General features: G+C 43.1%; 1 long non-coding RNA gene across 1 annotated transcript; it reads right to left on the bottom strand.

Annotated features, from left to right (window-relative positions):
* Positions 1 to 2,234: 2,234 nt before the first annotated feature.
* Positions 2,235 to 9,111, bottom strand: LOC307040989. Its single transcript, XR_013808665.1, has 2 exons — positions 8,553 to 9,111; positions 2,235 to 3,410 (listed from the first exon to the last, which is right to left on the bottom strand). It is a non-coding gene; the product is annotated as an uncharacterized lncRNA (long non-coding RNA).
* Between the last annotated feature and the right edge of the window lie 521 nt (positions 9,112 to 9,632).

Here is a 9,632-nt window from a genome sequence, read left to right as displayed (position 1 = left end):
GTACACATCCATTTGTAGTATCTTAGATGTAAATATATGATAATACATAAAATAATACATATATATATATTTCCTTTTTCATAGTTGAATTACGTTAACAATTACTTTAATTAAGCTATATTTTTTTTGTTAAAAGACAAATGTATTTAATAGGGAACCTTTTGAATGAACAAGTATGTGTCATAACAAGTCAAATCAAAACTGACAATAAGACAAAATAAAAAAATAACAAAAATGGCTAGTGCTTTTTTAATATTAACAGTATTCTTCGATTATATACAATAATATACATCTATTTAATAAAGTAGAGGAACTCATTGTGAAACACATTTTGTGCCGTAAATTGCTTCCACATTTCCCATGGTGCGTAGCAGCATTTTTGCACATGCGCAGACTGATCGGGTAACCTGACAGATCGGGTAGTAACAGACCCACCCCCTTTATCTAGGGAACTGCTCCATTTGTTTTCGTGTGACCATAAATCCTGGAAAAATCAATCAGACCAGTGGCAAAAGATAAAAATGTGGACAGGTCAAACCTGGGTAGATATGTAAAAAGGATGCAGGAACAGGAAGTCAAAACATTAGGGTACAGTGGAACAGCAGAGGCAAAGAGGGTCTTAGATGGAGAAGGAGCTCGCAGACCATATTAAAAAAAACTGTGCAGACAATAAAGCAGGCAGTGGCAGAGAAAGGAAAGAATGGATGCCATACCATCTGCAGTCTGTGTGACTTCTGGATTCAGGTCCACTGGGGTTTTCCCTTACAACAGAGATATTTTCTCTGATGCAGAGTTTGAGCCATCAATGGTATCAGACAGGCCAATCCCTGAGATACAGTCTGCCGCTGCAGATGATCCACCCTCCTCCATCACTGCTGAGATGCCTTCATCCTGCCCCACAGATGGATGTGTTTCACCAATGAAAACACAGATTTAGATTGCAACCATTTTTTGGTTTGTTCATATTGTTTAAGTGACTCTTGCCTATAGGACAATATACTGTATGTACAAATTGGCTCATTTTACCCCACTCTCCACTACTGTATAAAAAGACAGCTGTACTTCTACCACAGCTACGAAGACATTTCACAAACTGAGCTAACTAACGAACTACAAGCTAATATAGCACACAAGAAAGTCCCCAATCCAGAAGTGCAAAAGCCACGTATATAGTAACCCATCCCCCCCCCAAATAATTAACAAAATTAAAAAGCACTCAGGGATTAGAAAAATTACCCAATTTATTAGACCACTAAACCAAACCATAGATAGAACATTGTTGTGGAAATTCCACGATAAATTACCTTCTGGTAAGAATTGATAAAATATAGAAGTTAAACCTAAGTCGTGTTATTTAAAGGTGACCTATCACGCAAAATGCACTTTTGTACGTCTTTTATACATGAATATGTGTCCCCGAGGTTCCAGGGATCTCACCAAGTGTCAGAAAAACACAACCCTCTCTATTTTCCTCCATACCCAAATACATGGGCGTAGGAAGCATCCTGAATGTGGGGGGGACATTTTTAACGGGGGGTCCCCCACCACGAAAAAAATAAATAGATCTCCTGTATTCTGGTGCATTTTAACAGGTGGTTTGATACTTTTATGTGGCTATAGCATGAGGAAAATGATGGGTACATTTTGTAATTTCATCCAGTCGTAAAGAAAGGAAAACATATTTGATTATTAATTCAGAGCCGTCTTTGAATTAATAAAAAGCAGTTTAAATGTCCATTTTTTGTACATTTATATACAAAAATAAATATTTGTGAGTGCATTGAGAGCTATTGTTGTGGAGAGTCATTTATATATAAATCGCAAAATGCATTTGTGAATCCTTCTGTGAGCATTTATTAATATTGAGACTGATCTGACTCCATACAGATGTTAAGTTCACCAAGGTATGGTATCATTGACTTAAATGTTAAAATAAATGCTGCTCTTCTGTCTATATTGGTCATATGATGCCCCTTGACTGAAATGTTTCCTGTTCAATATCCCCACTGATTTCCTTAACATTCTGGGATGAGAGTCCACATCACAATTTACTCTAAACTGTAATTTCCCTTTCATCACTCACCTCAGCAATGGACCTCTCTCCACTGTCCCTGTGTTCTGCCTCTGACTCACTCTCAAGCGCCTAGATGTTGTTGTGGATATTTTAAACTCGTCAATACTGTAAAGATGTACAATGAGATTAATCAATAATAAACTGGTGAAAGCAGGCAGCGTTGTCTTTCGTTGGTTCTTTATTTGAAGCGCTTCAAAGGTACATGTCTCACAGAGTATAGAGTAGTCTGCAGGAGTGCACACAGGGTATAATGTGTGTGTGTGTTTTATAGAGGACTGTTGCTGTGCAGGAAGTAATACAGATAAGACTTTCTTTAGAAAACTGTTATCTTACAATGCTCTCATAGGGAGGGCCGCATCCTCCAGGTACGACCTTGGCGGGATGCTACCTTGTGGTACAACAGGTCGAGTTGCTCCAATACAATTTCTAAGCATAATATAATCATTTGGTTTTACCATATGAAGTAACATAAGAAATTGCCACTACATTCCCCCCCTTTTGATCATATTTGATCAATCAAGAAAATAAAACAAATGACAGGATAGACTGATATAACACATCAATGAATACATTCCATCGCTGGTTTAAGTAAACACATCATAAACATATCATGGAAAGTGGCTGTTTTTGTGGAGGACAGACTCTGTATGTAGAAAGCAAAAGAATACTGAAAAGAGGGAATGGCAATTTTACACACAATTTTACAGTTCAGTGTCTGACTCTTCAGTGTCGGAATCAGTGGGGGCTGAATCTGGGTTGGTCGTAACATTGTCAATGGTTTGAAGGAGAGCGGTGTATTGTACAAATGCAGAGGAGATCATACTTTCCAGGTTCCATCTTCAATCATTCGCCAGCGATCAGGCACAAAGTTTATGTTGGTGTCGTCGTCTGCTTCGTGGATGTGTCTAGTCTGACTGAGCCCGTGCCTTCATGACCATGTCAATTAAACCCCACACCATGACGGCACAGACGAGGAACCAGAGGCATATGAAAAAGCACAGCTGGCCGTCGCCCATGAGTCTTGTGTGTGGTACTAGGGTGTATGTGCTGCGTGTGTGGTGCTGATGGTGACTTGGCACGTCACTTGTCGTCGTCTGTTTCTACTGGACCGGCTAGATGACAGCTTTGCAGTGGCTGGCATGGACCCACGTGGCTCTCTCGGCGATCTTGACCGCTGTCTGGGTGACGAGAAGCACCTGGTAGTGACCTTGCCAACGGCTGGATCTCCAGCTCTTTCTCCGGATGTCCTTGACCAGCACGAAGTCGCCTGGTTGGATACGGTGGAGTGGACCAGTAGCAGGGGTAGGTAGAGTTGCCGCTACCTGGCGTCTGATATCTGCTAAAGTGGATGACAGGTTAACACAATATGACAACATAACATCCTCACACAAAGTTGTGGAGGGGAGAGGACATCCTGGCGCCTTGATCCCAATCTGTGGAGGAGCGGCAAAAAGGATTTCAAACGGGCTGAGTTGACTCCGTGTTCGTTTCCGCATCCTCATGTACATCAGCACAATGGGCAGGGCTTGTTTCCAGGATAAACCTGTGTCCATGCAGCATTTTGCTAGCTTGTTTTTGATTGTACCGTTCTCTCTTTCCACCGCACCACCACTCTGTGGATGGTAAGCACAATGCTTTCTGATGTCCATGCCAAGGTATTCTCCTATCTGTGCAATGGCCTCATTAGCAAAATGTGAACCATTGTCGCTAGAGATCTTGCTTGGTATCCCCCATCTCGGAATAATTTCCCTTAGTAAAGCTTTAGCCACAGCATTTGCTGTCTGTGCGTTTACCGGAAATGCTTCAACCCATTTGGACCACATGTCAACCATTACAAGACAGTGTTTCTTACCCTCGGATGGACTAAATTCGATGAAATCCAGCATTAGGTGCTCAAATGGTCTAGTTGGGGGTGGGTGTGCACCTGTTCCTGTAACCTTTACCGGTTTACCAGAATTTTGCGTAATGCAAATTAAGCATGCTTCACAATGCTTTTGAGCTGTTACTGTGAATGCCCTTGTGAACCAATGTTGATTGATAGCCTCTAACATCCCCCCTTTTGACACATGATCCAACCCATTTGTCAATTTAGCAAAATGTGAGAAAAAATGCCTCGGGAGACATGGATTGGAATTTGGACCAACCCAGATGCTGGAGGTGGGGTCAAAGGTAGCACCAGCAGTTTTCCACTGTGCTTTTTCTGTTGGTGGAGCTAACTGCTGCATTGCAGTTAGTGACGACATATTGTCAGTGATGGAGGAAACAGGGATGTTAACAAACGAGTGTGCGTGTGGTGCGAGAGGAATCAGGGCGGCTGCCTTTGCAGCTGAGTCAGCAGCAGCATTTCCTAATGAAACGGGGTCGGTGTTGCTGGTGTGTGCAGCACATTTAAATACTGCAACCTCAGACGGGAGCAGAATGACGTCCAATAAGCCTGCAACTAGGACATGGTTAAGCACTGGCTTACCGTCAGATTTCAGGAATCGTCTACTCTTCCAGATAGCCCCAAAGCCGTGTACTACCCCGAAGGCATAACGTGAGTCAGTGTAGATATTTACAGATTTGCCTTTTGCAAAAGTGCAGGCCTCAGTGAGTGCTACGAGCTCTGCTGCTTGTGCTGAGAGGTGGCATGGGAGCGGTCCGGAACAGAGGACAGCAGAATCTGAAACAACAGAGAAACCCACCCGATTAGTGCCCACAGGGTCGCGAGAGGCGGACCCATCAACATACAAAACGAGGTCAGGGTTGGTCAGGGGTACATCTTTTAAGTCAGGTCTGGGAGTACATACAATAAGAAGCTCGGCAACACAGTCGTGTTCGTCACCGTCTTCTGGGAGAGGCATAAGAGATGCTGGGTTCAGAGTGGTACAGCGTTTGACTTCAACATTAGGTATGTCTAACAGGCATGTGTGATACCTAAGATAACGTGCAGCAGAGAGGTGTGATGTTCTCTGTTCACAGAGGATGAGAGAAACAGCATGTGGAACCAACAGTGTTAAAGGTGCATAACCTACAATGTCACGTGAGGAGTTGAGAGCTTTTTCAACTGCAGCAACTGCACGGAGACATTTAGGCAGGCCAGCAGCTACAGGGTCCAGCTTGGAGGAAAAATAGGCAACAGGCCTCTGTTTTCCCCCATGATCTTGAAGGAGAACTGAGGTCATACACCCATCGCATTAATCTACTGCCTGTGTAAAAGGCTTTGTAGGATCAGGCAGACCTAGCGTTGGAGGGGATTGGAGAGCCAGCTTCATGTTAATGAAGGCTTCGTCGGCTTCTGGCGTCCATATAAGGCGATCCGCAGGTTTCAAACCGGTGACATGCGTGATTGTACGGAGTGGCTGTTCGAGCGGAGAATAGTTAGGAATGAATGACCTGCAGTATGAACACATACCCAAAAATGACATCATCTGTCGCTTAGTGACAGGTTTTGGCAGAGCAGCCAATGATGCAATACGCTTATCTGAAAGTGTTTTTCCCTCTCCTGAAATGATGTGACCCAGAAACGTAACTGTCTTTTGCACATACTGAAGTTTAGACAAACTGGCCTTGTGGCCCTCAGCTGCGAGGTGTTGTAACAAGGAGATGGTATCAGCTTCACACTGTTCTGCTCTGGGTGCGCAAATCATGAGGTCATCAACATATTGTATGAGAGCGGTGCCTTTGGAAACTTGTAGAGAGGCCAAACTTGTACACAATGCTCCATTGTACACAGTAGGAGATTCGCAGTAGCCTTGACACAAACGTGTGAATGTTTAAGGTTTACCCTCATACTCAAATGCAAACCAAAATTGACTGTCTTTGTGTTCAGGGACAGTGAAAATTTTATTTGAGAGGTCTACAACAGTGAAAAAGGCTGCAGCGGCTGGAACCTGAGAGAGAATGAGATAAGGATTTGGAACGAGCGGCACGCGTGCATGTACGGCTTCATTTACAGCTCGTAAATCCTGCACAAATCTCCATTCGTCAGGAGGTTTGTCCCGGATCTTTTTAACAGGAAACACTGGAGTGCATACCGGAGAATCATTACATGGAACAATGAGCCCTTGTTTAAGCAGAGAGGTAAAAAACTGGCCGGATGCCATCAACAGCTTCACGCTTTAATGGGTACTGGGGTTGGTTTGGGCGGTAGGTAGACTTTGGGGTGATAACAATAGGTTCGGCAGAACGGATTAGACCAACATCATATTTGTGAGCTGCCCAGAGTGTCGGAGGCACATCTTTTAGCGCGGCAGGAAGCTCAGAAATATGAGAGTAACCTGAAAACACAGGCTCCCCTGGGCCTGGCACAGGGTTAACAGAATCATCCCCAATCAGAGCCAGAGTACGCAGCGCGTGTACATTACAGTTGACATCGTACTTAAACACATCATGTGACATAGAGTACATGATCTGAGGTGTGTGTGTGGCTGTCCAATCAGTAATAGATTCCAAATCTTTAACGAATGGACCCAAATCCCTCCAATTATCAGTGGGGCCCCTTGCTAGTGAAATGTGTGGGACCGGCCCTGGGATTTGATACAGCTGGTGTTGTGCGGATGTGAGTGTGACAGAAATAGTGCTGCGCAGCGAGCTCCAATACATCGTTTTAAGCATGATTTCATCCTTCACAGATTCCAACAGAAACTGTTCATCATAGTATTTGCATTTATCATCAGAAACACTAGCAGTGCAATGCAAATGAAGAGCTTCCATAAACACAGCCAGTGAGGAGACACACTGACGGGCCAATCGCAACAGTTTCTGAGAATCAGGAAATGTTGCCAGCCATTGATACACATACAACAATTCTTCGTCAAATGAGAGCTTTTGGACCATCGTAGGAGATGGTCGTCTGACTTTTAGACCCTCATTTGTAGAAATTAGATCAAGGCCAAACCGGAGGATCAGATCTCTGCCCAATAAATGTATAGGGCAGACAGATGACAGAAGAAAACTGTGTTTTACTGATGTGGGAAATGGATGGCTGGCATCACCGTTATCTCTACACTGAATTGGTACATAAAACTTCTCCTTTACAGTCATACCAGCAGCTCCTACTGAGTGGATAAATCTACCACTAAATTTACAATTTGGCAAATCTGCCAGTTTTACTACAGAATGTGTAGCCCCAGAATCAACCAAAAATGTAACATCAACACCCATGATAGCCAGAGTTAGTGTGGGAAATTTCTTAAATGCAGTTTCAGTGTCATATTTCAAATATGTACCCTCTTTAACCACAGGCATGTTTTCTAATTTTTCTAATGTATCAATAGCTTGCACGATGTGTGTGTGTGTGGCACTTCCCTGTTTTGATGCTGCAGGCAGAGGTCCCGTCTCACTCGACCGAATTCCCTCCTCTTCCTCCACCTCCTCCCGCGGACGATGTCAGTTCGAAGAATTGTCATTGTTTTGAGCAGATTGGGTGTCTTTCTTTTGGGTGTTCTTCGGACATTCAGCGATAAAGTGACCCATTTCACCGCAGTTGAAACAAGCACCATTATCTCCAGTGTGGTTGCCTCCTCGTCCTCTGCCTTTTCCTCTGAAACCTCCATGGCCTCGGACACCTCCCCTGCCTCTTTGGCCCCCCCTGCCACGGCCGTCTCCTTGGGGTTGGTGGGACCAGGCGGTTGTAACGGCTTGGACCATGGTCAGTTGGGCCTTGTCTTTTCGGTCGCGGCGTTTGTCGTTTTTCTGCCTCTGCTGGATCCCCACCCACGGCACCGGCGTCCAGATGGTTTGGGTCTCGATATACGCCAGGGGAGGTGGATGGACCTGAGGGTGGAACGGAAATCCGTGGTCGAGGAGAGGGTCCCTCGTACCTGTAAGAGACGGATACAGAGAAGTGGATGTCTGGTGGAATGGATTGTGTGATTTCGGACATTTATTTTCCCTTTTTCCTTCACTTTCATCATCCACCTTTATTTTATTTATTGCAGAGGCCAACTGCCTCCTTTCACGGCATTCTGCTTCACCCTCCCAGTATTTTAACCACTTTCTGTGACTTTCTATCTTTTTTTAACTCTTTTACTTTAATTGTACTCTTCTTTCTCATTCCATCTTCACACTCTTGTAATTTGTCCTTTAGGTCTTTGATTCTTAATTTACTCAAAGATCCTCCCTTTGGAAATCCGAACATTTCCGTCCATATATTTAATTTAGATAGACTGCTTTCACCATATTTTGCTCGCATGACATCTACAATTGGGCCCTCAGGAGGCTCTGCCCCCTTACTTTGCTTTGTCCCCATGGAGAAAGTCTTTAAGTGTTACCAAAACACCCCGTGTTACCAAAACACTATTTTTCACCCGTCGGTGATGTGATATTTGTTCCTCAGTACAAATCACACAAAAACTGATCGTAAAACCTTTTACGACGGATATACCAAATATCCTACGGATATACCAAATATCCTACTTTTGAGCAACCCGCTTAATAAATGTCATGGAGGTTATTTAACTTTTACTTTTAAACAATTTGAATTTGTACATCTCACCAGATATTTTAGAGGAATTGAGTTCGTTGGATCTCGTGAAGTCAATCAGTTTCACTCAGGCGCTGGTCCTCTCGTCCCGTAACACTTTCTGTCGAGGTACAGGAGAATCCGAGGATCCCGGTGGCCAACCACCAGCGTCCCTGGGTGTCCCCGACGGAGCTTTCAGAGATCCCACTCTTCTGACACCAATTTGTTGTGGATATTTTAAACTCGTCAATACTGTAAAGATGTACAATGAGAGTAATCAATAATAAACTGGTGAAAGCAGGCAGCGTTGTCTTTTGTTGGTTCTTTATTTGAAGCGCTTCAAAGGTACATGTCCCACAGAGTATAGAGTAGTCTGCAGGAGTGCACACAGGGTATAATGTGTGTGTGTGTTTTATAGAGGACTGTTGCTGTGCAGGAAGTAATAAAGATAAGACTTTCTTTAGAAAACTGTTATCTTACAATGCTCTCATAGGGAGGGCCGCATCCTCCAGGTACGACCTTGGCGGGATGCTACCTTGTGGTACAACAGGTCGAGTTGCTCCAATACAATTTCTAAGCATAATATAATCATTTGGTTTTACCATATAAAGTAACATAAGAAATTGCCACTACAATGTCAAGAGAGGTGGTGAAGTGATCATTATTTATTGAGCAGTATACTCTTTCACATTGAATCATAACAAGTCATACTGAATGTAAATACAACTGACTCTAAACTAAGTCCCAGTCTGTGACATTGGACATTTTGAAGACTCAAAGTCCCAAGCAGTAAGTAGAATATTAGCTATGTAATGTGCACAGAAAATAAATAGTTAACTGAATACTGGGATGGAAATTGCCTATAAGCACTCAGTAAAACATAAACACACACAAAAATCTTCTGAATGATAAGAAGTATAATTAAAACATAATGCACATTACCATGTTGAGAGAGAGTAGGCTACCTAAGTTAAATAACTATTATTGAATTATTGTTTTTATGTGTTATATTTGATTAAAAAAATATTAAAAGTACATACTTTCATAGGGGGGAAGTAGAAGGTCTGTGATAGCAATATAGAATATAAAAAATCAAGAAGATACTATAAGTAA

This window comes from Notothenia rossii (assembly GCF_949606895.1).
Source record: "Notothenia rossii genome assembly, chromosome: 5".
Taxonomy (NCBI): domain Eukaryota; kingdom Metazoa; phylum Chordata; class Actinopteri; order Perciformes; family Nototheniidae; genus Notothenia; species Notothenia rossii.
The sequence above is the reverse complement of the archived record's forward strand: the minus strand, read 5'-3'. Positions and strand labels throughout refer to the sequence as shown.